Raw genomic sequence first — 6,000 nt, 5'->3', positions numbered from 1 at the left:
TGTCTGAATTCAAGCTCTTCATCTTCTAATCTTTTCCCACTTGGAGCCAGAGTGATGTTCTAAAATGTAGAACTATTATGATTAAAATGCTTCAGTGACTAACAATCGCCCTTAGTATAGCATCTGAACTTATCGCAGGATACAAATTCTTCCATAATTTTGCAGCATCCTTCTCTTTAGATTCATTTTTTCCTTCACACCGTCAGGTTCATTTTCAAACAGATTAAACTCTTTGCAGTTACACATGCTTTTCCACATCTAGTTCTTGGCGCATGCTGAAATCTTTTCCACCTATTCCTGCTCATTCTCCTTGTGCACTTTTTTCTTTTCTTTGCAACCATATGGACTTTATTTTTTTTTAATTTAAACTTATTTATTTTAATTGGAGGCTAATTACTTTACAATATTGTAGTGGTTTTTTCATATATCAACATGAATCCGCCACGGGTGTACATGTGCTCCCCATCCTGAACAACCCTCCCTACTCCCTCCCCGTACCATCCCTCTATGTCGTCCCAGTGCACCAGCCCCAAGCCTCCTGTATCCTGCATCGAACCTGGACTGACAATTCATTTCTTATATGATATTATACATGTTTCAATGCCGTTCTCCCAAATCATCCCACCCTCTCCATTTCCCCAGAGTCCAAAAGACCATTCAATACATCTGTGTCTCTTTTGCTGTCTCACATACAGGGTTATTGTTACCATCTTTCTAAATTCCATATATATGCGTTAGTATACTGTATTGGTGTTTTTCTTTCCGGCTTGCTTCACTCTGTATAATAGGCTCCAGTTTCATTCACCTCATTAGAACTAATTCAAATGTATTCTTTTCAATGGCTGAGTAATACTCTATTGTGTATAGATACCACTGCTTTCTTATCCATTCACCTGCTGATGGACATCTAGGTTGCTTCCATGTCCTGGCTATTATAAACAGTGCTGCAGTGAAATTGGGGTGCACGTGTCTCTTTCAATTCTGGTTTCCTCAGTGTGTATGCCCAGAAGTGGGATTGCTGTGTCATATATGCGGAGTACATCATGAGAAACACTGGACTGGAAGAAACACAAGCTGGAATCAAGATTGCTGGGAGAAATATCAATAACCTCAGATATGCAGATGACACCACTCTTATGGCAGAAAGTGAAGAGGAACTAAAAAGCCTCTTGATGAAAGTGAAAGAGGAGAGTGAAAAAGTTGGCTTAAAGCTCAACATTCAGAAAACGAAGATCATGGCATTTGGTCCCATCACTTCATGGGAAATAGATGGGGAAATAGTGGAAACAGTGTCAGACTTTATTTTGGGGGGCTCCAAAATCACTGCAGATGGTGACTACAGCCATGAAATTAAAAGATGCTTACTCTTTGGAAGGAAAGTCATGACCAACCTGGATAGCATATTTGAAAGCAGAGACATGACTTTGCCAACAAAGGTCCATCTAGTCAAGGCTATGGTTTCTCCAGTGGTCATGTATGGATGTGAGAGTTGAACTGTGAAGAAAGCTGAGTGCTGAAGAATTGATGGTTTTGAACTGTGGTGTTGGAGAAGACTCTTGAGAGTCCCTTGGACTGCGAGGAGATCCGACCAGTCTATTGTGAAGGAGATAGGCCCTGGGATTTCTTTGGAAGAAATGATGCTAAAGCTGAAACTCCAGTACTTTGGCCACCTCATGCGAAGAGCTGACTCATTGGAAAAGACCCTGATGCTGGGAGAGATTTGGGGCAGGAGGAAAAGGGGACGACAGAGGATGAAATGGCTGGATGGTGTCAACGACTCGATGGACGTGAATTTGGGTGAACTCCGGGAGTTGGTGATGGACAGAGAGACTTGGCATGTGGCAATTCATGGGATTGCAAAGAGTCAGACATGACTGAGCAACTGAACTGCACTGAACTGTGTCAGGAAACAAGGATAATGATTAATTCAGTTCTGTACATGGATAATCTGTAGATAAAAGTGACCTCAAGACCCAGCTCACTTTCTTTCTAAAGCCCACCTGGGACAATGTTGTTAAAGTGTGATTTGGAACCATTCAAATGGAGTTTGTAGGGGAAAATGGTCTCTGGAGAGATAGAATCCTGAGCTCTGATAAGAACTGAGTGATTTGGATTCATTTCACATTTATTCCCTGGACAGCCCTTCTCCTGTATTCAACAACAGTATGAGGTTGAAGGGTGTGACTGCGTGACCTGCCCTTTTTTTGGCTCCCTTCCCAGTTTCCTTATTTTGATCTGTGGTTCTCAAAAGAAGCTCTTAACTGGAGCTGCAGCATCACCTCTTAGAAATGCAAATTCTTTGGCCCCATCCCAGATCTCCTGGATTGGATGCCTTGGGAGTATCTAGAGCCCTGGGACCCAGCAATATGTGTTACACCATGCCCTTCAGGTGATTCTGACACATGATTATGTTAAGTCACTGCCCTCAATTCCTATTTCTCCATGTTTTCTCTACACTTATTGTTTATTCTTAATCTGTTATTTCAGGTAAAACATATTTAAATTTACCTAAGTAAACTATGACAGTGATTTTCTATTAAGCTTGTCTGAATTCAAGCTCTTCATCTTCTAATCTTTTCCCACTTGGAGCCAGAGTGATGTTCTAAAATGTAGAACTATTATGATTAAAATGCTTCAGTGACTAACAATCGCCCTTAGTATAGCATCTGAACTTATCGCAGGATACAAATTCTTCCACAATTTTGCAGCATCCTTCTCTTTAGATTCATTTTTTCCTTCACACCGTCAGGTTCATTTTCAAACAGATTAAACTCTTTGCAGTTACACATGCTTTTCCACATCTAGTTCTTGGCGCATGCTGAAATCTTTTCCACCTATTCCTGCTCATTCTCCTTGTGCACTTTTTTCTTTTCTTTGCAACCATATGGACTTTATTTTTTTTAATATAAATTTATTTATTTTAATCGGAGGCTAATTACTTTACAATATTGTAGTGGTTTTGCCATACATCAACATGAATCCGCCACGGGTGTACATGTGCTCCCCATCCTGAACAACCCTCCCTACTCCCTCCCTGTACCATCCCTCTATGTCGTCCCAGTGCACCAGCCCCAAGCCTCCTGTATCCTGCATCGAACCTGGACTGACAATTCATTTCTTATATGATATTATACATGTTTCAATGCCGTTCTCCCAAATCATCCCACCCTCTCCATTTCCCCAGAGTCCAAAAGACCATTCAATACATCTGTGTCTCTTTTGCTGTCTCACATACAGGGTTATTGTTACCATCTTTCTAAATTCCATATATATGCGTTAGTATACTGTATTGGTGTTTTTCTTTCCGGCTTGCTTCACTCTGTATAATAGGCTCCAGTTTCATTCACCTCATTAGAACTAATTCAAATGTATTCTTTTCAATGGCTGAGTAATACTCTATTGTGTATAGATACCACTGCTTTCTTATCCATTCACCTGCTGATGGACATCTAGGTTGCTTCCATGTCCTGGCTATTATAAACAGTGCTGCAGTGAAATTGGGGTGCACGTGTCTCTTTCAATTCTGGTTTCCTCAGTGTGTATGCCCAGAAGTGGGATTGCTGTGTCATATATGCGGAGTACATCATGAGAAACACTGGACTGGAAGAAACACAAGCTGGAATCAAGATTGCTGGGAGAAATATCAATAACCTCAGATATGCAGATGACACCACTCTTATGGCAGAAAGTGAAGAGGAACTAAAAAGCCTCTTGATGAAAGTGAAAGAGGAGAGTGAAAAAGTTGGCTTAAAGCTCAACATTCAGAAAACGAAGATCATGGCATTTGGTCCCATCACTTCATGGGAAATAGATGGGGAAATAGTGGAAACAGTGTCAGACTTTATTTTGGGGGGCTCCAAAGTCACTGCAGATGGTGACTACAGCCATGAAATTAAAAGATGCTTACTCTTTGGAAGGAAAGTCATGACCAACCTGGATAGCATATTTGAAAGCAGAGACATGACTTTGCCAACAAAGGTCCATCTAGTCAAGGCTATGGTTTCTCCAGTGGTCATGTATGGATGTGAGAGTTGAACTGTGAAGAAAGCTGAGTGCTGAAGAATTGATGGTTTTGAACTGTGGTGTTGGAGAAGACTCTTGAGAGTCCCTTGGACTGCGAGGAGATCCGACCAGTCTATTGTGAAGGAGATAGGCCCTGGGATTTCTTTGGAAGAAATGATGCTAAAGCTGAAACTCCAGTACTTTGGCCACCTCATGCGAAGAGCTGACTCATTGGAAAAGACCCTGATGCTGGGAGAGATTTGGGGCAGGAGGAAAAGGGGACGACAGAGGATGAAATGGCTGGATGGTGTCAACGACTCGATGGACGTGAATTTGGGTGAACTCCGGGAGTTGGTGATGGACAGAGAGACTTGGCATGTGGCAATTCATGGGATTGCAAAGAGTCAGACATGACTGAGCAACTGAACTGCACTGAACTGTGTCAGGAAACAAGGATAATGATTAATTCAGTTCTGTACATGGATAATCTGTAGATAAAAGTGACCTCAAGACCCAGCTCACTTTCTTTCTAAAGCCCACCTGGGACAATGTTGTTAAAGTGTGATTTGGAACCATTCAAATGGAGTTTGTAGGGGAAAATGGTCTCTGGAGAGATAGAATCCTGAGCTCTGATAAGAACTGAGTGATTTGGATTCATTTCACATTTATTCCCTGGACAGCCCTTCTCCTGTATTCAACAACAGTATGAGGTTGAAGGGTGTGACTGCGTGACCTGCCCTTTTTTTGGCTCCCTTCCCAGTTTCCTTATTTTGATCTGTGGTTCTCAAAAGAAGCTCTTAACTGGAGCTGCAGCATCACCTCTTAGAAATGCAAATTCTTTGGCCCCATCCCAGATCTCCTGGATTGGATGCCTTGGGAGTATCTAGAGCCCTGGGACCCAGCAATATGTGTTACACCATGCCCTTCAGGTGATTCTGACACATGATTATGTTAAGTCACTGCCCTCAATTCCTATTTCTCCATGTTTTCTCTACACTTATTGTTTATTCTTAATCTGTTATTTCAGGTAAAACATATTTAAATTTACCTAAGTAAACTATGACAGTGATTTTCTATTAAGCTTGTCTGAATTCAAGCTCTTCATCTTCTAATCTTTTCCCACTTGGAGCCAGAGTGATGTTCTAAAATGTAGAACTATTATGATTAAAATGCTTCAGTGACTAACAATCGCCCTTAGTATAGCATCTGAACTTATCGCAGGATACAAATTCTTCCACAATTTTGCAGCATCCTTCTCTTTAGATTCATTTTTTCCTTCACACCGTCAGGTTCATTTTCAAACAGATTAAACTCTTTGCAGTTACACATGCTTTTCCACATCTAGTTCTTGGCGCATGCTGAAATCTTTTCCACCTATTCCTGCTCATTCTCCTTGTGCACTTTTTTCTTTTCTTTGCAACCATATGGACTTTATTTTTTTTAATATAAATTTATTTATTTTAATCGGAGGCTAATTACTTTACAATATTGTAGTGGTTTTGCCATACATCAACATGAATCCGCCACGGGTGTACATGTGCTCCCCATCCTGAACAACCCTCCCTACTCCCTCCCTGTACCATCCCTCTATGTCGTCCCAGTGCACCAGCCCCAAGCCTCCTGTATCCTGCATCGAACCTGGACTGACAATTCATTTCTTATATGATATTATACATGTTTCAATGCCGTTCTCCCAAATCATCCCACCCTCTCCCTTTCCCACAGAGTCCAAAAGACTGTTCTATACTTCTGTGTCTCTTTTGCTGTCTCACATACAGGGTTATCGTTACCATCTTTCTAAGTTCCATATATATGCGTTAGTATACTGTATTGGTGTTTTTCTTTCTGGCTTACTTCACTCTGTATAATAGGCTCCAGTTTCATTCACCTCATTAGAACTAATTCAAATATATTCTTTTCAATGGCTGAGTAATACTCTATTGTGTATAGATACCACTGCTTTCTTATCCATTCATCTGCTGATGGACATCTAGGTTG

This window comes from Capra hircus, chromosome 7 (genome assembly GCF_001704415.2).
Source record: "Capra hircus breed San Clemente chromosome 7, ASM170441v1, whole genome shotgun sequence".
In the NCBI taxonomy this organism is placed as follows: Eukaryota; Metazoa; Chordata; class Mammalia; order Artiodactyla; family Bovidae; genus Capra; species Capra hircus.
This window is presented reverse-complemented; position numbering follows the sequence as displayed.